This window comes from Schistocerca piceifrons, chromosome X (assembly GCF_021461385.2).
Source record: "Schistocerca piceifrons isolate TAMUIC-IGC-003096 chromosome X, iqSchPice1.1, whole genome shotgun sequence".
Taxonomy (NCBI): Eukaryota; Metazoa; Arthropoda; class Insecta; order Orthoptera; family Acrididae; genus Schistocerca; species Schistocerca piceifrons.
Window position 1 is genome coordinate 836,360,530 of NC_060149.1, and position 25,439 is coordinate 836,385,968.

The 25,439-nt window shown below is 40.6% G+C and overlaps 1 protein-coding gene across 1 annotated transcript in view; it reads left to right on the plus strand.

Moving 5' to 3' along the window:
• The window catches only part of LOC124721306 (neurogenic locus protein delta), a 1,352,207-nt gene that overhangs the window by 292,319 nt on the left and 1,034,449 nt on the right, over nt 1-25,439 (plus strand). Inside the window, exon 2 of the mRNA XM_047246214.1 lies at nt 5,255-5,307. The gene's annotated coding sequence lies outside the window, so the exon portion shown is untranslated. The remainder of the gene's footprint in view (nt 1-5,254; nt 5,308-25,439) is intronic.

Below are 25,439 nucleotides of genomic sequence, written 5' to 3' on the forward strand. Positions count from 1 at the left end.
GCGAGCAGAATAATAAGTAAAAGAAAAACCCGATGTTTCCTTGACACCTAATTACTTCAGTACAATGGTAAATCGAAGTCAGAACAGATTACTGGGTGGATAATTTGAATCGTCATGCAAGATGTAGGAAAAGGGGGAAATGATGAGGACTATGACTCTGTTGATGCTAACAATGAAGATACATTTCTTGTGCAACGCAGCTAGCTCTTTATTCGCACGAAGTAATGGTCGCTATCGACAGGAGATCTCAAGTTGATTCCGTATTTCTAGATTTCCGGAAAGCTTTTGACACCGTTCCTCACAAGCGATTTCTAATCAAGCTGCGGGCCTATGGGGTATTGTCTCAGTTGTGCGACTGGATTCGTGATTTCCTGTCAGGAAGGTCGCAGTTCGTAGTAATAGACGGCAAATCACCGAGTAAAACTGAAGTGATATCAGGTGTTCCCCAGGGAAGCGTCCTGGGACCTCTGCTGTTCCTGATCTATATAAATGACCTGGGTGACAATCTGAGCAGTTCTCTTAGGTTGTTCGCAGATGATGCTGTAATTTACCGTCTAGTAAGGTCATCCGAAGACCAGTATCAGTTGCAAAGCGATTTAGAAAACATTGCTGTACGGTGTGACAGGTGGCAGTTGACGCTAAATAACGAAAAGTGCGAGGTGATCCACATGAGTTCCAAAAGAAATCCGTTGGAATTCGATTACTCGATAAATAGTACAATTCTCAAGGCTGTCAATTGAACTAAGTACTTGGGTGTAAAAATTACGAACAACTTCAGTTGGAAAGACCACATAGATAATATTGTGGGGAAGGCGAGCCGAAGGTTGCGTTTCATTGACAGGACGCTTAGAAGATGCAACAAGTCCACTAAAGAGACAGCTTACACTACGCTCGTTCGTCCTCTGTTAGAGTATTGCTGCGCGGTGTGGGATCCTTACCAGGTGGGATTGACGGAGGACATCGAAAGGGTGTAAAAAAGGGCAGCTCGTTTTGTAATATCACGTAATAGGGGAGAGAGTGTGGCAGATACGATACGCTTGTTGAGTTGGAAGTTATTAAAGCAAAGACGTTTTTCTTCGCGGCGAGATCTATTTACGAAATTTCAGTCACCAACTTTCTCTTCCGAATGCGAAAATATTTTGTTGAGCCCAACCTACATAGGTATATCAGAGCTCGAACAGAAAGGTTAAGGTGTTCGTTTTTCCCGCGCGCTGTTCGGGAGTGGAATGGTAGGGCGATAGAATGATTGTGATTCGATGAACCCTCTGCCAACCACTTAAATGTGAATTGCGGAGTAATCATGTAGATGTAGATGTAGAGTGCTGGTTCTCCGTACTGGAGAACCAGCTGCGACAAACCTTTTTTTTGTGGACTCGTTTAAAGTTATTACTTTAAACGCAAAGAGTAGCAAGTTATGACATTTCTACATGTTATGAAGCAGCAGTTTTTCACCTTTATACCTTGCACATCTTTTAAAATTCTTTTCTTTCTCCGGATGGTTTTTTTGTTCAGCGGATGCTGTCAGCCATCCCCACACTCAAACTTCTTTCTAAGATTTTTCCGACTCTGTTACGAAATTTAAGTTAGTCATGTGACAAGATACAAGTGAAGGGAATCGTATAAAGAGGGAGTAATAACGCAGAAACACTGCTGTGGCAACATTCTAGTTTTAGCTGTTTGCGAGATCCCCTGTGGTACTCAACCTCCATAAAACGTTACACTACAGGCAACTTTTATGTAAAGCATACAGGGAGAAATAATCATCTATAAATTTGTTTGGAGTAAGTTGTTCGCTGTACATGTTAAAAAGGCCATAGGAAATTTTACAGGAGACGTACAGTACAACTTGTCATTCCTTTCCACTCGTGACAGCGAAAATTAAGTTAACCTTCTCCTGTATCAAGCAGTGAATCGACGCAGAGAACTCCTCCTTACTGTTGTGTGCAGTTTTCTCGCTCTTGTGGTTCCCTGAACCAATTCTTGTACCGCCACTGGGGTCTTTAGAAGATGCATACAGTCTACCTATGTGGCTATAAGTGGAATGCGTATACTTAACTCTGCCGGAAGGAAATCTCTGCATGTCTTAAATTTGAGTTAGTTATCAATCATTATAAAGAAGTAAAAAGTCCCACTGTTAAACACATAGTTAGAACTTAGAAATTACATAAATTCCGGAGCATGACTGGCAATAGAGATGAGATGTGGATTGTACTGTAATACCGACTGGCTGGCTTGACGTACAACAGAAATCTTGACTACACTTGGTACAACTTCACAGCTATTCAGATATTGTTAAGAGTTTAACAACTGTTATTTGTTTTCTGATATAAATATTTTGAAATATTTCAAAATTACAACCCTGCAACTTCGCAACAAAATTGCGCGGAATTTTCGATTTAAGTACTATAACCATTTAACCTCACATATTTGTTTACTCTGTATTTTATCGTTTGGAGGTTAGTTATGTTCACATAGGGCGCTTCTAACACTGTTTTCTACCGTAGGGCACCAACACACCAAGAATATTTCGCTACAGTGGAAAAATAAAAATCGAAAACCGACGACTATGTAAAGTGCATCTTGTAAATCTTGTGAACAGCCTTCTGATGATGAACTTGTCAGTTCGAAACCGGTTACGGCGCTATTCACTTAAATAAATAGCAGTATTAATAGTTGCTGGTTGCTGTCTTCTTCTTTGTAAGAATCAACCTACATTAATTGATATAAATATCTTACTACATTCCGGCGCTTTAGTAGCAAACACTGTAATAGTCTCAAGGTAGCTTTTAATAATTCACTCTTCATAATGAGAATGTCTTACTTTCGCGCCTATATGTCGGTGGGTCCTCGACATGCAGAAATCTTCGAGCAGAATTTACTCCTTAGGTTTACTCATAGGCATCACACCACAGACGAACTTCAGTGCCATATGGCACGTCCGTTATCGCTACATGTGTTCCGATAGTGGGAATCGCTCCTTACTCGTCACTATAGCATTCTACTTTGATGCTTAAGAAACCTAAATATACTGTTACGTAGAGCGTCACAATAAATTGTTAAAATTAGCAAATAAAATGGGGTCCAAAATAAGAAGCACATCACAAACTGTAAGTCACACAGCTACATAAGGAATGGCCGCATTTAACCCTTTATTTCTTGGGAATCGATACATTTACAACATTTGATGAAGTTTTAATATCCATTTGTGCAAAGTTTCTCAGTTTACATAAATATTTATAATGAACGTGCATTATTCTTCTTAGAATGAAGTGGCGTAAACTAAAGGTGATACAAAAAAATAAAATCTTTATTATCTTTCTCATTTCATAAAATTGTTATGAAGACAGAACCGCATAAACTATCAATAATTAAACGATACCAAACTTCACGAATCATGTTAAGGCTATATCTAATAGAATAAAGGGATATGAAGCGATCTTTAAAAAGCGAGCTCTATTATACTACTCATTCTCTTGGATCTACTCACGCTGTATAAAAATTTCCTTTCATGGTAACAATAGTGGTGAACCTAGTCTAATGAGTGAACCATAAAACAAATCATTCTGATATGTCGACAGTTCGTACTTTGCAAAATAACCTGTAAGAAGTGCATATATCCTTGTAAAAAGAGATCTACGGATGAATAAAGCTACTACTACTACTACTAGTATTACTACTACGTATACTTTTCTGTAGTGCACACAGAGAGAAATAATCATCTGTAAATTTGTTTTGAGTAAGTTGTCCGTTGGATAATATGTTAGTTACATTATAGTTTTGAACAACAGTAAAGTTCAAACATTTTTCAGTGCTGTGATTCTTGAGTTTCTCCCGGCGTATTTGATAATCAAAATATCCACGGGTGTACTGCCGGTCTACAGTGCCCAACGGGCACAATATTTCGGCGATCATACATGTCGCCATCATCAGCTGCGGTACATCTCCTCCCCGTAAAGGTGTATGATGTGATTCTTGAGTTTCTCCCGGCGTATTTGATAATCAAAATATCCACGGGTGTACTGCCGGTCTACAGTGTCCAACGGGCACAATATTTCGGCGATCATACATGTCGCCATGATCATGTCGTCTGGTGATGGCGACATGTATGATCGCCAAAATATTGTGCTCGTTGGACACTGTAGACCGGCAGTACACCCGTGGATATTTTGATTATTTTTCAATGCTCTTTAAATTTGATAATAGCGCATATAAAACTGTAAGTATCTGGTACAGTCAGTATCAGAAAGAAACTATATTGCAATGTCACATGGAAGGGAACACTAATATTCACGGGAACATGAAAGATTTAAATTAATTCCTTGTATGTTCTAAATTTTGAAAATTTTTTCGTTCTGAATTCATAGTAGCCTCCCACAGATACGTAGTTCCACAGCTTTCTTTTAGTAGATTCTTTTATTGTCAGCTGGAGCCCTGAGGATGAAGGTGTGCTTCGAAATTTGCATTTTCTAACAAAATAAGCTACTGCAAGACAGGAGATGAATTATTTAACGTAATTTAACAAACATATTTGCATGAGTGTGATGATACCTAACCAATAAATAGATAATAAATTCACAAAACGCAAAGGGTAATACACCTTGTAGTTGTTACCTTACTTTACTACTTAGGAAAACTTTGTCATAAATGACAAATGACATCTTTCCTACGTAGCTAGAGAACGAAAATTATATAGCCAATAACTCAATGCGTAAATTTGAAACTTTTTTTGATTGCTAAGACCCATGAAAGGTACGGAACAACGTCGTAGAACGAAAATATTTGTAAACTATTTTATGGAAATGCGTTTCTTTATTTTAATGAAACCACTATGACGTTTTAGTGAACATCCGTAACTGTTCTCTCATACAGAGATCATCAGTTTAGCTGCCGTGAAACTCCAATAAATTTCCATTCCACTTAATTGGCAAAGAGTAGCAATTTTTCCTGTTTTGTTTTGATATGTTTGTCATTTCTTGATATTTTTTTTTTATTAATATGTCATCGCCTTCTGTGTAGTGTGAATTTTCTTTTACAGCTTCGAAAAAATTTAAGGATTCTGGCTAATATTATACGAAACCTTTAAAATAATTGTATTCCACTAAAGTAAGTTTTATCCCATTGCCACTTCTGTAACTCCGTATGTTCCCTGAGCTAACGTATGTAATATTTTTGTCATTTAACCATTTTGTCGAATAATGAAGCAAGTGTTTTTCATACATGGGAGAACAGAGACTAACTGGATTTCTTGTTGCAGGTTATTGTATACGTCTGCAGCCAAAGGATTTTCAGTCTTGTTGGACTATGTTAGTGAGTACATTCGCTTCGCAACGTGTCTCTTCTTTAGAATCGCTCACATTGTTGTATCATTAATTTAATGTTATTTATTCACATTTCATGTACAGTACTAACTCACATTAAGTTATATAATGTATCAAAAATCTGACACTACAACTTCGTTTTTGAGTGTTGCCTATAGGATTTATTTCATGGTTACTTTTTTGTGGCACAATAAATTGCGATAAACTTGCAGGTGCGTCGAATGCCTAAAGCCATGCAATATGCAATATCCAATACGTGTGCAACACGTGTTGATAAAAAAACCATCAATCAAATTTTTTTAGTACCATATGGTCACCGTCACTCAATATACTTCTTAGTTTACTCAGAGCAAAGAATTTACTTGTTTGGACATGTGCATTAATGGAAGTTATACATGTCATTATATTTTAGAGATGCAGGTGGTACTTATTCCTTGTATTTTCCACGTTGCTATAGTACCTTGCTGAGATCGCATCCATATTTACAAATAATAATACGCAAACAGGGAAAGGAGAACATTATAAAAGCCTCAGTGAGATGCCTATGCAATCCATATTGAATAAAAAACTACGCAATACCACCACCGTTACTGATACTAATGCTAACTTCCCCCATCAAAAATTCATATGTTTTATTTGTTCAGAAAAAAATGTAAGGAAACTTTATTAGCCCTCAGACTTAAAAATCACGTCTTATTTTTGTTTCACATCACATGATATCGATGCATGAAAAGATAAACGACTTTTCACTCATTTAGATCATTTTAAGTAATTTAATGATTGCTAGAAAATATATAATGCAGAAATCGATTCGAGAACTTCAGTAACGTAATTCGGAGTTTTTTTATTTATTTATTTTTTTAATTTGCAGCCATATTGGCCATTAATCGATCCTCTCGACCCTCTCTGTTTCAAATATATGAAAAGATTTTCAAATACCGCTACCAGTCACAAAATTTGTTGACTACAAAATAATATCTTAAGTGACTCGTCTCTAAGTGACATTTCATCGTCAGGCTATCGTCGCATAACAAAAATATTATTATAAGTGTATACAGATATTACAATTTGTCATGAAACAAAAATTTAATGTCTTCAGATACTTACGTTAATGTTTTATAATGCCAATATAGCCTGGACATGAGCTAACACCTCGAAACATGTTGATAAATAAATAACTTAGTAGTCAACAAATTTTGTGACAGGTAGCGGTATTTGAAAACCTTTTCATATATTCTTTTATGGTATGGTTACAATTAGAAAATCTGTCGACATCAGCATTCGAAACTGCTCTAGAGCAACCATACCCAGCTAGATTCCCGGGTATGTTAATGGAATAGTGTTACTGTTTGGTTCGTTTGATATGTCGTTTAAATCTTCAAACGTCTTCTATGGAGCTCACTTTGGAATACTTCATCAAAAAAACTGAAGGATACCTTGCAGCTGTATAATCTAGAGTAATATTTGGAGTTAAATCATCGCTTCAGCTAAAGACAGGATTATGGTTCAAACTGGTTACGAGAGTCAGGCTGTGAAATTGTGTTCAGAAAGAGTTACTGGTGATGAGTGGACGGCTTCATAACGCATATGGACACAAGGAGCGCTGTATTTAATGGCTTAGACATGAGATAAACGGAAACAAAAATAAACTAATTATTGTATGCCCAATATCGAAGAACCCGTTACACGTGGACGATCTAATTCCTTTAAACGGGAAACGTAAGTAGCACCAGACGTCACTCATTCTTTTCAGTTATAGTCCCCTAAAGCTTGGAAGGTTGCAAATATCTGGACGATGAGAAGCTGATATTAATAATGAGAGGAAATGTTAGACTTCAACGTTAACTTTCCAAAGAAAATTATTCCTTAATTACTTTCATTTGTTAGAAGGTATTTTCTCCAAGCAATTCATACCCCTCAAACACTAATACTCATTAGGGTCTTGCATGCCATATAAAGTGGACAGTGAAATAGCAGAAAGGAGTTTTGCCTTTTCCAGTTCATCGGCGAGGTGCTTTGTAGCACTTTCGCAGGAATGGGACTTAAAAATTTAAATTCAGGTATTCGCTGTATGAGCTGTTATTTAACGTCCTGGTCTTTTCGCAAGAGCTATGTGGGATGGAGTAAACTGTTGCTTGACTATTTTGGAAACACGCGCTATCGGAATTTCAACAGTAAACCGCTCACTGATGTATAACGCCTTTTTTTATGTAGCGCTGCATATAGGTGTGGATCTTCTTGACGCTGACGCTTACTAACGGGACCCATGGGCTAAAGACACCGTGCCTCTTGGATCTTCACTATCTCTTTTACTAAAACTCCTTTGTAAGGGTCCCGGGCTAAGAGAAATACTCAGCAGTCGGTCAAACGAGTGTTTTGTAAGCCGCTTGTTTCGTAAACGAGATACACTTCCTTACGATGCTTCCAGTGAATCTTCCTGTCTCCTACCTTCCCTATAGCTACTTAAATAAACGTTATACTTTAAATCGTTCCGGACGCAGGTATAGGTTTCTGATTACTTCTGGTGACAGATCGCTAATTGTGTAGTCAGACAGTAATATGTAGTTCCACCTAGCAATATGCAGTACCTAAAATTTGTTCGTGTCAGGGATCAGTTTCCAGTCTTTCACGAAGTGCTGATACCTTGCAGTTATCCCTGCATTTCGTTGTAACATACTGGCGTTGCAACGTCCTATATGACTTCGCCTTTATCCAATCGCTAGTAACCCTTCGCTTCTACGACATACTCTAAAATACAGCTAGAAACGGAGGAAATTTTTGAATCTCTATAGATGGGCTTAGATATACCGTTACGTACAGCCTTATTTCTTCGTTGAACGGCTATTCTGCATTTTGTAACCTGCTATCACCAATCTTAATATCTGTCATTTCGGTGTCCGTGCGATTGCAAGGAGGAACTCTATGACGATCTTATGTACCAAAAAAATTTCGCACGGCTTGATTTTGTACTTCAGTCTTATGTGTGTAATTCTAAGTTAAGGTCTCAAAGTAATCTTTGAGCAATTGTGCTCATGAATTTGATACGTTTACTGACATTACGTAAAACAATTTCAAACTATTTTCCGGAAGATCGATAAGCAGAAATCTACTTTAGAACTCACTCCAATTTCTTTTTTTTTTCCACCTTACTCTCATTTTGGCTCCGTTAAGCTCTTTTAGTCAACAAGGATATCACTTTGTATAAATGTGTTATGATACTGTGTGTAACGACTTCCTAATACTACTACTGAATTATGGCAGGTCATTCCCAGCCCTTTCAGTCTTGCCAGGCATATGCCTGATTAAGGCGTATTATGACAACTGTGACTGAGCTAAATATGGAAGAGGTTTTTTTTCTTGTATATCTTTCAGTCTGTGATCCAGTAAAATGCATTTACACGGTTCATTATTCGTTCCTGAAATGCATATTTACCAGAAAATCATCAGATTCCTTGACTCTTATTTGTGTATCTTTGACCTCCTGTGTGAAGGATTCAACGATATGTGGAAAAGATTCATTGTGTCGACCTACCAGAGAACGGTTCTCATCGCTGTACAGTTGGCATGTGTTAAAAGTACGTACTGTTGTGAATTGTAGTAACAGTTGGGAACCACTTACAAACTGTATCATTTAATGAATAGGTAATTTTTCACAATTTTGCCTTTCAGCTATAGAAAAAAAGATATGAAGTAACGTTTAAAAAAATTAGATGTACCATTCTAAATTATAAAGTCCATTCGATTTGTTGAGACATATTACTACTATAATGCCAAATAACAAAATAATCTGATAATTTTTAACACACTGAAATGAGTCTGAATTTTCTCCGCAACAAAGAAACAGAAGGAGGAACTGTACTACGCGATATATGTACCCTAAATACTCCTTTTTTCCTGTTCACGCGGCTTGCACATGACATCTGTATAGGTAACAAAATCCAGTCTTGCAGAAGATATTTTTGTTGTAGCATTAACTAAATATAATATTGGGATATAGTGAAAGCAACTCATTTTGAAGCTGAGAAACTTGAAGATACAGAAAAGAAGTGTTGTCAGTTTATGAACTAAACTAGTGAATAAACATAACATTCTGTTATTTGCGGCATAATATCTAATTATTACACAAATGTTTTCAATATACGTAACAGTAATCCTGTGTTCAGAACGTTAACAGCTACTTATAATTACAACATAAATGAGCCCACAACAGGAGAAGTGTCATCTTGTGTGAAATTGATTTGATGTGCGAATTTCGCTGGTACAGCGCTACAGTAATCATAGGAGACGTAAAAAATGAAGGAAAAAATTCTGTGTAGCTTACAAAATGGTTCAAATGGCTCTGAGCACTATGCGACTTAACTTCTGAGGTTATCAGTCGCCTAGAACTTAGAACTAATTAAACCTAACTAACCTAAGGACATCACACACATCCATGCCCGAGGCAGGATTCGAACCTTCGACCGTAGCGGTCGGTCGGCTCCAGACTGTAGCGCCTAGAACCGCACGGCCACTCCGGTCGGCTGTGTAGCTTACAGGAAGGCCGGAATGTCGTCATACTCTTTTCTGCCTGTGTTCACAAAATTATCGTAGTATTTACGTTGTTGATGCTGCACACTCAACAAACTGTTAACTTTTGACAAAAATTCAAATAATACAATAAAATGTTACAGAAGAGTTAGACGCAGTTGAAGGCTAGCGCATAACATCTGAATAGACCCATTGAGCTTTTTAAGTTGCCAACGGTTTTATGGCCTAACTTATTAGTAATGTGTAGGGCAAAATAATATGTACGGGTATTAAGCAGGAAATGAAGGATTACATTTACTAATTCACACCATACTTATCTCAGTGCAGGACGTAAACAATATAGTCGAATATAGAAACTTCCTGAACACATAACTTCTACGCTCAAACGTTTTTACACAAATGCGTTTCCGAGATGTTATAAGACAGAGGTATGAAATGAGTTTTCATTTTTGTTGAACTTTATCTGTTACTGAATGGATAAAACAGCCGTTGCGGAACGAAAATTATTAGCTGTAGTCGATATCTCTGTTGATGATACGAAATGTTATACTTGTATATGCGTCACTCTTGTTGTGAGTAACTGCTTCGCTACAGCTATTTAAAATTTCAGAATACCTTCTCGTGGTGACATAGTGAACGAGCTGAATTTATTTGGGAACCGTACCGGTGCAGTCTCACGCACACTGGTATACCACTACTCACATCTTTGAATTTTGTAAAATCAACTATAAATCGATAAATTAATAGTGTATACAGGGTTATTACAAATGACTGAAGCGATTTCACAGCTCTACAATAACTTTATTATTTGAGATATTTTCACAATGCTTTGCACACACATACAAAAACTCAAAACGTTTTTTTAGGCATTCACAAATGTTCGATATGTGCCCCTTTAGTGATTCGGCAGACATCAAGTCGATAATCAAGTTCCTCCCACACTCGGCGCAGCCTGTCCCCATCAATGAGTTCGAAAGCATCGTTGATGAGAGCTCGCAGTTCTGGCACGTTTCTTGGTAGAGGAGGTTTAAACACTGAATCTTTCACATAACCCCACAGAAAGAAATCGCATGGGGTTAAGTCGGGAGAGCGTGGAGGCCATGAAATGAATTGCTGATCATGATCTCCACCACGACCGATCCATCGGTTTTCCAATCTCCTGTTTAAGAAATGCCGAACATCATGATGGAAGTGCGGTGGAGCACCATCCTGTTGAAAGATGAAGTCGGTGCTGTCGGTCTCCAGCTGTGGCATGAGCCAATTTTCCAGCATGTCCAGATACACGTGTCCTGTAACGTTTTTTTCACAGAATAAAAAGGGGCCGTAAACTTTAAACCGTGAGATTGCACAAAACACGTTAACTTTTGGTGAATTGCGAATTTGCTGCACGAATGCGTGAGGATTCTCTACCGCCCAGATTCGCACATTGTGTGTGTTCACTTCACCATTAAGAAAAAATGTTGCTTCATCACTGAAAACAAGTTTCGCACTGAACGCATCCTCTTCCATGAGCTGTTGCAACCGCGCCGAAAATTCAAAGCGTTTGACTTTGTCATCGGGTGTCAGGGCTTGTAGCAATTGTAAACGGTAAGGCTTCTGCTTTAGCCTTTTCCGTAAGATTTTCCAAACCGTCGGCTGTGGTACGTTTAGCTCCCTGCTTGCTTTATTCGTCGACTTCCGCGGGCTACGCGTGAAACTTGCCCGCACGCGTTCAACCGTTTCTTTGCTCACTGCAGGCCGACCCGTTGATTTCCCCTTACAGAGGCATCCAGAAGCTTTAAACTGCGCATACCATCGCCGAATGGAGTTAGCAGTTGGTGGATCTTTGTTGAACTTCGTCCTGAAGTGTCGTTGCACTGTTATGACTGACTGATGTGAGTGCATTTCAAGCACGACATACGCTTTCTCGGCTCCTGTCGCCATTTTGTCTCACTGCGCACAGCCGAGCAAGACTTTATGAGTTTTTCTACGTATCTGTAGTGTGTCGTGACCATATGTCAATGAATGGAGCTACAGCGAATTTATGAAATCGCTTCAATCATTTGTAATAGCCCTGTACTATCTGATGGCATGTAAAGTATTAGTGAAATAAACCAACGGCAGCAGAGACTCGTTCCCTATGAGTAGTGGTTCGCAGGAATGCGACAGATGTATTCCTCGAAGGCACGTTCTACTCGTCGAACTGGCAGCTGCTAGCACGTCTGGCAAGAAAATGCTCCCGATTTGCTGCCATCTTTTCTTTTCGCATTTAAACTTTAAATGGGCGCTGGTGCGTGCTAAGCGAGGCGTTAATTTGGCATTGTCGCTATTGTTGCGGCGCTCTGCTGCTCCGCAGCATCCCGGCAAGGGGCGCCGGCCCCCGCCAAAGAGGTCAGGTTCCCAGACCGCTTACAATATCCAGCTTGTCGCGGTTGAATTCAGGTTTTTACGGCGGCCCAGAGACGAAGAAAAAGTGCTCCCAGACTCCACCTCCCCGACCAATGGGAGCGCGCGCTCGTGCCCTGCAAACCGCCAATGATGAGACAACGTATACGGATGTCGTGGTGGTATCGCCTAGTGGAACGAGCCTGCTATTTCAAGTTTTTGTTCGTGTACGCGACGATTGGATTTCTTCGCTTACTGCAAATGAGTCGCTTTCGGCATCAGTATTTCTTCCTTTTATTCGTCTTTCACGCATCCTCGACTCTGAAAATGTTTCGATTTCACGAGCACCGCTTACGACTCCTCTGTTTTATGTAACACGGTAACCGTTTATCAGTAAGTGGATGATAAAACTAGTTTTTTCACTCACTCGATGACGGAGACATTATGGTACAAGGTACCCTCCGCCGTGCTATGTTTGGTGGCTTCAGGAATACGTGTGTAGATGTAAATTTCAGAAACGTTGTACGACTGCGGTACCTATCCGGAGAAAAGTAGTCCTGTAACATTAGATTGCGTGAGGATTATGAGGTAATCGCCGTAAAGCATACAGGCACCTGTTCCGGCAGATACTGCTGTTTACTTTAAGCATATTTTCAGGATTTTGTTAACCCGCCAGGAATTCATAATTTTTGAAGAAAACTAAAATATCGATTAAACGGCGCTGTTATATTTCAGTACTGCACTCACGATATTTTGAAGAAGCTGTATTCGATTTTAAGCTTACTTCTCTTGGAGCAGTCTCTCCCACAAATACACTAAAATTTATGAAAAGTTAATAATAAAATCTGTGCACTGTCTTTTAAATAGCGCTTTTATTTCGCCAATGTACGTTTAGAAGTCACAGCTTTATCAAAGAGGCTGCAGGCTGCAGGTATCATGTATGGACCTCATCTACATCTACATACATACTCCGCAATCCACCATAAGGTGCGTGGCGGAGGGTACCTCGTACCACAGCTAGCATCTCTTCTCCCTCTTCCACTCCCAAACAGAACGAGGGAAAAATGACTGTGTATATGCTCATTCTGATGCCAACGGCCAGAAAAGCGTATCTTCGAATTTTCTCTGAGCCTGTTTTCTGTTTCTTGCAGGAAAGTAATCTCATCACAAGGATGTTACGAAATGCAGAAAGATCTTTGCTGCCAGTAAAGATTAGGCATTAGATCTTCAACATATAGAAAACTGGGCGATTTTTTATGTTAGACTGCCTCAAGGAACTACAGAAAGGGCGTCCGACTAAAAGGGGCAGGTAAAACACAGTAAGTTAGTTGTAGAAACGCTCGGTATTGTAGTTGTAAATTGTCGTAGCTGTGCTGGGAAAGAACCAGGACTCCATGACCTACTTGAAAGCACTGAAGCTCAAATAGTTATAGGTACAGAAAGATGGCTAAAACCGGAAATAACCTCAGCAGAAATTTTTCTAACGACCTAAGAGGGTTCATAAAGGATAGATTAAATACAATTGGTGGTGGAGTATTTATTGCTGTCATAAGTAGTTTGCCTTGTAGTGATCTTGAAGTGGATAGTTCCTGCGAAATAGTATGTGTAGAGGCTATACTTGACAATCTGACTAAATTATTAATTGGATCGTTTTACCGACACGCGACTCAGGAGATATAGTTGCCGAACAGTTAAAAAAAAACTTGAGTCTCATTTCAAATAGGTACCCCACTCATACAATTACAGTCGGTGCTGACTTTACTCTACCCTCGATATGCTGGAAAAATTATACGTTTGAAGCCGGCGGCAGGCATAAAACGTCATCCGAAATTGTACTCAATGCTTTCTCAAAAAATTGTTTTGAACGATTAGTTCATGAGCCCACTCGAAGCGTAAATGGTTGCGAAAGCATACTTTACCTCTTAGCAACAAATAATCCTGGAAAAATAGTGAGTATTGTGACGAATACAGGGATTAGTGACCATAAGGCAGTAGCTGCTACGCTGAATACCGTAACTCCTACAACCATCAAAAAGAAACGCAAAGTATATCTATTTTAAAAAGCTGATAATAATGCTCTTAACGCCTTTTTAAGAGACTGTCTGCACTCCTTCCGATCTGATCATGTAAGCAGAGAAAAGTTGTGGAATGATTTCAAAGAGACAGTATTGACAGAAATTGAGAAATATATATCACGTAAATTAATGAGTGATGGTACTGATCCCCCATGGTACACAAAACGGACCAGATCGCTGTTGCAGAAGCAGCGAAAAAAGCATGTCAAATTTAAAAGAACGCAAAAGCCCCAAGACTGGCAAAGCTTTGCGGAAGTTTGAAATATAGAGCGTGCTTCAATGCAAGATGCTTTCACTAACTTCCACAAAGAAACTCTGTCTCGAAATCTGGCAGAAAGCCCAAAGAGATTCTGGTCATACATAAAGCACACCAGTGGCAAGACGCAATCAATACCTTCACTGTGCGATAACAACGGTGAAGTCACCGATGACAATGCCACTAAAGCAGAGTTATTAAACACGATTTTCCGACACTCCTTCCTGCACCAAAGAAGACGAAGTTAATATTCCTGAATTTCAGTCAAGATAAGAAACATAGAAATAGATATCCTCGGTGTCGCAAAGCAGCTTAAATCACTTAAAGAAAGCAAGGCTTCCGGTCCAGATTGTATACCAGTCAGGTTCCTTTCAAAGTATGCTGATACAATTTAACAATCATATACAACCGCTCGCTAGCAGAAAGATCCGTACATAAAGACTGGAAAATTGCTCAAGTCACACCAATTCCCAAAAAGGGAAGTATGAGTAATCCGTTGAATTACAGGAACTTATCACTAAGGTCGATTTGCAGTAGGGTTTTGGAACATGCACTGTATTCGAACATTATGAAGTGCCTCGAAGAAAACGATTTATTGACACTTAGTCAGCACGTACTCAGAAAATATCGTTCTTGTGAAAAACAACTAGCTCTTTATACTGATGAAGTAATGAGTGCTATCGACAGGGGATGTCAAATTGATTCCATATTCTTAGATTTTCAGAAGGCTTTCGACACTGTTCCTCACAAGTATCTTCTAACCAAACTGCGTGCCTATGGAATATCACCTCAGGTGTATGACTGGATTCGTGATTTCCTTACAGAAAGGGCAAAGTTCTTAGTAATAGACGGCAAGTCATTGAGTAAAACAGAAATAATATCCGGCGTTCCCCAAGGAAGTGTTATAGGCCCTCTATTGTTTCTGATCTATAATAACGATATAGGAGACAATCTCAGTAACCATCTTAGATTGTTTGCAAATGATGTTGTCATTTACCGTCTTGTAAAGTCATCAAATGACCAAAACGAATTGCAAAATGATTTACATAAGATATCTGTATGGTGGGAAAAGTGGCAAATGACCCTGAATAAAGAAAAGAGTGAAGTTATTCACATGAGTACTAAAAGAAATCCGCTAAATTTCGATTACGCGATAAGTCACACAAATCTGACGGCTGTAAGTTCAACTAAATATTTAGGGATTACAATTACAAGTACCCTAAACTGGAACGATCACAGAGATAATGTTGTGGGTAGAGCCAACCAAAGACTGCGATTCATTGGCAGAACACTTAGAAGGTGCAACAAGTCTTCCAAAGAGACTGCGTACATCACGCTTGTCCTCCCTATCCTGGAGTACTGCTGTGCCGTGTGGGATCCACATCAGATCGGACTGACGGATGACATCGAAAAAGTACAAAGAAGGGCAGCTCGTTTTGTATCATCGCGAAATAGGGGAGATAGTGTCACAGACATGATACGGGAATTGGAGTGGCAATCATTAAAACAAAGGCGTTTTTCGTTGCGACGGGATCTTCTCATGAAATTTCAATCAACAGTTTTCTGCTCCGAATGCAAAAACACTCTATTGGCACCCACATACATAGGGAGAAATGATCATCACGATTAAATAAAAGAAATCAGACCATCTTAAGATGGAACTACCACATAACTCTAATCGTAGTCATCCCAGAGGCGACTGCCGCATACATTACTTTTGTCCGAGCGATTCTTCCCCGAATTAAATTGACAGAAGCAATATGAATACGCAGAAAACAGCCATGCAGTTCGTCCTAATTTTTATTTATCCACCGCGAGATGGAAACTGAAATGTTCTAAATCTTCTGTGGAAGAGACGACAGTACAGACGTTGTGCATCACGGAAGGCCTTATTTTGAAATCTCGCAGGTGGGTTTTCCAATACGGGTGAGGGAACACATGACTTCTTCTGATGCACAATTTATGGAATGAACAATGACGATAAATGCACAGAAACTGAGACATCCACGGAGACGTTACAAAGCCATCATACACATGGAACATTTCTAAATGTTGTAGAGAACGTTACGCTAAGAGGAAAATGATATTTGTGATCTCTGCATACCACATCTCTTGATCCTATGTGCCTACCAATTACATTTCGTGACATATACTACGTGATCAAAAGTATCCGGACACCTGGCTGAAAATGACTTACAAGTTTGTGTTGCTCTCCATTGGTAATGCTGGAATTCAATGTGGTGTTGGCCCATTCTTAGCCTTGATGACAGATTCCACTCTCGCAGACGTACGTTCAGTCAGGTGCTGGAAGGTTTCTTGGGGAATGGCTGCCCAATCTTCACGGAGTGCTGCACTGACAAGAGGTACTGATATCGGTCGGTGAGGCCTGGCAGGAAGTCTGCGTTCCAAAACATCCCATAGGTGTTCTACAGGTTTTCAGGTCATGACTCTGTGCAGGCCAGTCCATTACAGAGATGTTATTGTCGTGTAACCACTCCGCCACAAGCCGTGCATTATGAACAGGTACTCGATCGTGTTGAAAGATGAAATCGCCATACCCGAATTGCTCTTCAACAGTGGAAAGCAAGAAAGTACTTAAAACATCAATGTAGGCCTGTGCTGTGATAGTGTCACGCAAAACAACAAGGGGTGCTAGCCCCCTCCATGAAAAACACCACCGTCTCCGAATTTGACTGTTGGCACTACACACGCCGGCGGATGACGTACACCGGGCATTCGCCATACCCACACCCTCCCATCGGATCTCCCGCCATATTGTGTACCGTGATTCGTCACTCTATACAACGTTTTCCCACTTTTCAATCGTCCAATGTTTACGCTCCTTACACCACGCGAGGCGTCGCTTGGCATTTATCAGAGAGATGCGTGGTTTATGAGCAGCCGCTCGACCATGAAATCCAAGTTTTCTCACCTCCCGCATAACTATCATAGTACTTGCAGTGGATCCTGATGGAGTTCGGAATTCCTGCGTGATGGTCTGGATAGATGTCTGCCTATTACACATTACGACCCTCTTCAACCGTAGGCAGTCTCTATCAGTCAACAGATGAGGTCGGCCTGTACGCTTTTGTTCTGTACGTGTTCCTTCACGTTTCCACTTAACTATCACATCGGAATCAGTAGACCTATGGATGGTTAGGAGTGTGGAAGTCTCGCGTACAGACGTATGACACAAGTCACACCCAATCACCTGACCACGTTTGAAGTCCGTGAGATCCGCGGAGCGTTCCATTCTGCTCTCTCACGATGTCTAATGATTACTGAGGTCACTGATATGGAGAACCTGGAAGAAGGTGGCAGCACAATGCACCTAATATAAAAAACGTATGTTTTTTGGGGTGTCCGGATATTTTTGATCATATAGCATACAATGGATACAATATTTGTGTGCCTACATTCATTGCGAGATGGCGTCAAGTCGTACACTGAATGTATTTGATAAGTATCTTTAAAAATTTTCGCTAAAGTTGTATTGCACCGGCCGTTGTGGCAGAGCGGTTCTAGACGCTTCAGTCCGGAACCGCACGATCGCTACGGATGCAGGTTCGAATCCTGCCTCGGGCATGGATGTGTGTGATGTCTTTAGGTTAATTAGCTGTAAGTAGTTTTAAGTCTAGGGGACTGATGACCTCAGATGTTACGTCCTATAGTGCTTAGAGCCATTTGAACCATTAAGGGGCCTTGTTGACAACCTGGGTCCATGGCTTCGTGGAATCTGCGCCACACTCGAACCCTACCATCAACTCTTACCAGCTGAAATCGGGACTCTTTTTTCCAGGCCACGGTTTTCCAGTCGTCTAAGGCCAACCGATATGGTCGCGAGTTCAGGAAAGGCGCTGCAGGCAATGTGCTGTTGGCGGAGGAACTCGCGCCGGTCGTCTGCTGTCATAGCCCATGAACGCCGAAGATCGCCACGCTGTCTTAACGGATGCGTTCGTCGTACGTCCCACATTGATTTCTATGGTTACGTCACTCAGTGTTGCTTGTCTGTTATCACTGACAATTCTATGCAAATGCTGCTGTTCTCGGTCGTTAAGTGAAGGCCATCGGCCACTGCGCTCTCCGTGGTGAGCATTAATGCCTGAAATTTGGTATTCACGGGAAACCCTTGTGCGTATGGACCTCTGAATATTGAATTCCCTACCGATTTCCGAAATGGAATTCACCATGCGTCTATCTCCAACTACCGTTCCATGTTCAAGGTCTACTGATTCCTATCGTGCGACCGTGATCGCGTCGGAAACCTTTTCACATGAATCACCTGAGTACAAATGACAGTTCTGCCGATGTACTGACCTATCATATCTTGTGTACGCAATGCAACCACATGTGCTTATTGAGATCCCATGCCTTTTGTCATCTCTGTGTAGATTATGTAACGAAACACTAAAAGTAATAGATGCGTTCAGTTATTTTGTGCCCTATAATAACTGATGATGGCTGAAGTAGAGAGGATATAAACTGTAGACTGGCAATGGCAAGAAAAGCGTTCGCAGAATAGGAATTTGTTAATATCAAATATACAGGGTGTCACAAAAAGGTACGGCCAAACTTTCAGGAAACATTCCTCACAAACAAATAAAGAAAAGATGTTATGTGGACATGTGTTCGGAAACGCTTGATTTCCATGTTAGAGCTCATTTTAGTTTGTCCTTCCACCTACGCTCAATGGAGCACGTTATCATAATTTCATACGGGATAGTCTACCTGTGCAGCTAGAACATGTGCCTTTACAAGTACGACACAACATGTGGTTCATGCACGATGGAGCTCCTCCACATTTCACTCGAAGTGTTCGTACGCTTCTCAACAACAGATTCGGTGACCGATGGATTGGTAGAGGCGGACCAATTCCGTGGCCTCCACGCTCTCCTGACCTCAACCCTCTTGACTTTCATTTATGGGGGCATTTGAAAGCTCTCGTCTACGCAACCCCGGTAACAAATGTAGAGACTCTTCGTGCTCGTATTGTAGACGACTGTGATACAATACGCCATTCTCCAGGGCTGCATCAGCGCGTCAGGGATTCCATGCGACGGAGGGAGGACGCATGTATCCTCGCTAACGGAGGACATTTTGAACATTTCCTGTAACAAAGTGTTTGAAGTCAGCTGGTACGTTCTGTTGCTGTGTGTTTCCATTCCATGATTAATGTGATTTGAAGAGAAGTAATAAAATGAGCTCTAACATGGAAAGTAAGCTTTTCCGGACACATGTCCACATAACATATTTTCTTTCTTTGTGTGTGAAGAATGTTTCCTGAAAGTTTGGCCGTACCTTTTTGTAACACCCTGTAGATTCAAGTGTTAGGAAGTCATTTCTGAAATTATTTGTCTATAGTGTAGCCATGTGGGAAAGTGAAACATGTATGATAAATAATTTTGAAGAGAATAGAGACTTATGAAATACGATACTACAGAAAAATGCTGATGATTGGATGGGTAGATCGCTTAACTAAACATGAGGTACTGAATAGAAATTGGGAGCAGAGAAATATGTGGCACAGCTTCACGGGATCACCAATATATTGCTGGAGCGAAGTGTGTGTGTGTGTGTGTGTGTGTGTGTGTGTGTGTGTGTGTGTGTGTGTGTGTTTTGGACAGATGACCAGTCATAGAGCGAGACCAAGAGACGAATACTGTAAGCACATTGCGTAGGCTGTAGGTTGCAGTAGTTAATCGGAAATGAAGAGGCTTGCACAGGATAGAGTATCATTGAGAGCAGCATCAGACTAGTTTCGGACTGAAGACCACAACACAACCTGGTTATCAACAGTTCCTCCTTCATACTGAGGAGAGGTACAACATGTAAAAGAGCCTTGATACGTGCCCTACAAACTCGGCTTTCAGCCAGGGACAAGACTTTTGAAAGGGTTCAAGCTCTCTTTTTTAAGATTTGAATTTTTCTGACAAGCAGGGAAATTGACTAGGATGACAAGGGATTCGCCTGGAGTGCCCAGGGATGTGTGTTAGCACCCCTCTTGTTCTCTGTATATACAGGGTGAGTCAGGAGGGAAGGTGCATGCTTTTAGGGATGATGGTATTAGTGATTCTGAAATAAAAACTTCATATGGACGTATGCCCTATTCCGAATGGTTTCGGAGACAGAACACATTTAATATCACTTTTGTACGTTTTCCTTGAATAACTCGAAAACCACGCCCTCCAGCGAAAACGTGTCGTACTACAAAATTAAACTATATTAAATTTCCTACAAAAAAAGTTCTATTCATTTTTTTCTCTAGAACTAATGGTTTGTGCGAAGAGAGCGAGAGAATTTAGAAAAACTCGCTCGACGCGTGTGCTCTGTATCTTACGTAGGTTTTGTAGGCCAATTTGAGTCAGCATATTGAGGTATCAAGTTGAGACGAACAGTTTTATACGGGACATTTGTATCTATCAAGTCGGGAAAGTACTTCAAACTGTACTACAAAAACTACGTAAGCTCTAGCGCATGCTCGTCGAGCGAGTTTATCAACATTCTCGCGCTCTCTTCGCACAAACCATTAGTTCTAGAGAAAAAAAATGAATAGGACCTTTTTCGTAGGAAATTTATTATAGTTTAATTTTGTACTGCGACACGCCGGCCGGTGTGGCCGAGCGGTTCTAGGCGCTTCAGTCTGGAACCGCGCGACCGTCACGGTCGCAGGTTCGAATCCTGCCTCGGGCATGGATGTGTGTGATGTCCTTAGGTTAGTTAGGTTGAGTAGTTATAAGTTCTAGGGGACTGCTGACCTCAGCAGTTAAGTCCCATAGTGCTCAGTGCCATTTGAACCATTTTTTTGTACTGCGACACGTTTTCGATGGAGGCTGCGGTTTTCGAGTTGTTCAAGTAAAACGTTCAGAACTGATACTAAACGTGTTCTATCTCGGAAACCATTCGGAATAGGGCATACGTCCATATGAAGTTTTTTGTTCAGGATCACTAACACTATCATCCCTCAAAGCATGTATCTTTCCTCCTAACTCACCCTGTATACATGATATGGCGAATTACGCTCTAGTTTACGAGAAAGTGCATTCATTACGCGACTGTAACATGATACAAGATGACTTCGACACCATTTTTCTTTGGTGTGATGGATGGCAGCTTACTCTAAATGAAGAAAAATGTAATTTGATGCAGATGAGTAGGACAAACACGCCTGTAGCGTTTCAGTACAGTATTAATGGTACTCTGCTTGACATAATTACGTCGATTAATTATCTTGGTATAATACTGCAAATCGAAGTGAAATGTATCGAGCTCGTGAAGTGGGTTATAGGGTAGGTTATTTCAGGTAATTCCAGAAAAATGGGAGGATTCTAGAAAAGTGTAGCTCATCCGTAAAGGAGAACTTGTGCAGAATACTTCTGCCACCCATTCCCGAGAAATTTCCTTGAGTTTAAGATCTGTAACAGATCTGATTACAGGAAGACATCGAAGCAATTCAGAGGCGTGGTGCTTGATTTGTTACTAGTAGGTTCGATCAACGCCTGAATATTTCTTAAATTCTGCGTGAATTCCAGTGGGAATCCCTGAGAGGAAAATGCAGTTCTTTTCTTGAAATACTATTGAGAAAGTGCAGAGAACCAGTGTTTGAGAGTAACCACGAAACGGTTCTACAGCCACTAACGTATTTCTCGCATAAAAACGGCGAAGACAAGATAAGAAAAATTATGGCACGTACAGAGGCATATAGACAGTCGTTTTTCCGTCCCTCCATTTGCCAGTCGAGAAGGGAAGGAAATGACTAGTAGTGGAACAAGGCACCCTCCGACATGCACCGTATGGTGGCTTAAAGAGAATGTATCTAGATACAGATATAGATGTGGAGCTTTTGAATAAATCAATCCTGATCAGACCAGAATTGTTTTCCAAAGCATTCTATTTCACTGCCAGACAAGAAAAGTGAAGCACCCAGAAGACATGGTCGGATGTGAAGAGTCCCGTCTTGATATATATCGCGATGATGTACTCCACCGTCTGGTACTGGCTCGTACTCTCTTACTTGGCGTTGTATGGGTAATTATACGCTTCCGTATCTTCAGTGTCCCACGGAGTTGAGCAACCGTCATTGCATAAATGCCGGTGAGATGAGCCGGTTTCCCCCGAAATAACAGGAACCAAGCTCCCCCTCCCCGCTCCATTTTTTTTTTTCACTGCAGCTATTGTGTGAACGTCATCATTCTAGTTCTGTGCTCCTCATTTGAAGGACATGTAAGTACAATTAACCCCTTCGTCTCACAACTGATAGCTGTTTACAAATATTAGGTAATTTGTTGCAACTTTACCGATTTTCCAAATACCCACATCTCCATCCCAATATGTATTGAAATATAATGTTAACGAGTTACCGGAATGCATCATAAAACATACTACGTCAGTACCCCGACATACAAAAATTCAGAGATGCAACGTTTGACAACAAATACGCTCTTGGAGGGACTTTAATTGTTAAACAAATAGCAAAGTGTGATATTGCAACAAATTAAGCCGATATCCCGCATAAAACAAGTTTTGAATGCATTATTAATAAAAAATACACTCTTACTGGGAATTTAAATGTTAAATCCATACCACAAGACGATTTTAAACAAATATGCCCTTGCTACATTCGAAATCTGTCATCCCTTGCATATTCTGCAAAATGGCGGAAAATGTTAGTTCACTCACCCCTCCAAGTTAATTCTGTATGATACGGTGTCACACCACCTAAAAATGGTGCTCATTATTACCTTAATTAATGGTCGGAAACGGCCACCTTGAAGTTTGATATCCTAATTAACACAATTAGCAACAAAGTATTGAGCATTTTCTGTAAGCACTCAACTTCGAATTGCTATTTACAGTTTTGGACGATTTTTCCACAAATACTAACTCTAAGTAGGAAGCAGAGCAATTACAACACTGCAGCAAATAAACAACTGCTATGAGGAAACATGTACTTGCGTTACTGATGTGTGATGTCATAGCCAGTTAAAAATTGTGGCATAAACGCTTCACCTCCCATAGCCATTTAAGATTTTTGATCACTTTTTCCCCAAGTAACCACATTTACATTCTAACAAAATACGCCTATGCCCTGCATTAAACAATTTTCAAAGCAATAGTCGGCCGCGGTGGCCGTGCGGTTCTAGGCGCTGCAGTCCGGAACCGCGGGACTGCTACGGTCGCAGGTTCGAATCCTGCCTCGGGCATGGATGTGTGTGATGTCCTTAGGTTAGTTAGGTTTAAGTAGTTCTAAGTTCTAGGGGACTGATGACCTCAGATGTTAAGTCCCATAGTGCTCAGAGCCATTTGAACCATTTGAATCAAAGCAATAAATACACTTCTTCTTGTTCCATGTGCAAGGACACAGACGAATGATCACATCTCTCTGTCGCTATTTACGGTGTTGTCTATTCTCCCTCAGCATTCCACAGACACACGCGGATACAGAACTGAACAATCAGCAAACTCCGACAAATTAATACCAAGTCTTGTCCCTGCATTGTTGGTACTTGACGTCGTTAGAGTTGCGCTCTTCCAGACCCACAGTACAGTAATCGAGCTGGGTAGCGCAGTGGTTAGCTCACTGGACCACATTCTGGAAGACAACGTTTCAAATCCGCGTCTGGCCATCCTGGTTTAGGTTTTCCGTGATTTCTTTAAATCGCTTCAGGCAAATGGCGGGATGGTTCCTTCGAAAGGGCACGGCTGCTTTACTTCTCCACGCGTCCCTAATCTGAGCCTGTGCTCCGTCTCTAATGACTTACTTGTCGACGGACCGTTAAACACTAATCGCCTCCTCCTTCTACAGTACGGTAGCTCTGGTACAGTACGTAAATGACGTAGTAAATGGTAGGATTACCGGTAGTACTGGTAGCACTGGCAGGGAAAGAAACGCAAATGAACGTGCAAAAGAGGTACTGGGAGCCGACGTTTCCTCTTTTTTTGTTTATTTTCTTGATTTTGTTGCATAGAATTAGAACAGCAAATCATTCAGTGTCAGTCCATTGTATATTTTATATCCTTACGGAATATAAATTGCATTTTGCAAGAAATAAAAATTAGCTGACTGCGTAATTTCTGCGCTTTTATGTAACCAAAGCAATTACTTTTGATGGAAGTAAAGTTGGTGTGGTGTCACCGACAGACACCACACTTGCTAGGTGGTAGCCTAGCCACCACACGGCAGGTCTAGTGAGACGTCCTAGCACTCGCCCCAGTTGTACAGCCGACGTTGCTAGGAATGGTTCACTGACAAATACGCTCTCATTTGCCGAGACGATAGTTAGCATAGCCTTCAGCTGCGTCATTTGCTACGACCTAGCAAGGCGCCATTACCAGTTTATATTGAGATTGTTATTAATGTATCAACAAGAGCGATGTTCTCCAATTATGGATTAAAGTTAAGTATTACATCAACTACGTACTTTATTTGCTACTATAAATTCCCTTAACTGTTCCAGACCTCACGCCCGTCTGCGTGAGCTTAACGCGTGCCTTTCGGCATCCTCGCATAGTGACTTGGCTGTCTTGCGAAGTCACAACAGTTGGCATGTAGAAACATGAAGAAATCTATAGAGTTATGTTCTCAATAAATCGTTCGTCGGCACAATCAAAGGCAAGAGTTTCCTGTTGTTATTGATAAATGCGAAAGTTGTTAATAAATTACAGGAATATGTTTTATTTAAGCTCGACGAAGTATTAAAATTTTTCTATAAATACTGTTCATTTTTTAGTAGCGGACATAAGGACAACAATGTATTACACAAATGTTCCGTAGGTTATGCACCCCTCTATGTAGTATATCCTCCGATTTCAGATGGTTGGCTGCTTCCGGTTTCTAGGGGAATCCAGCAAGTCACTGACCGCATTCTTAAATAAAGTGATCGATATGAGGGAAAGCATGAT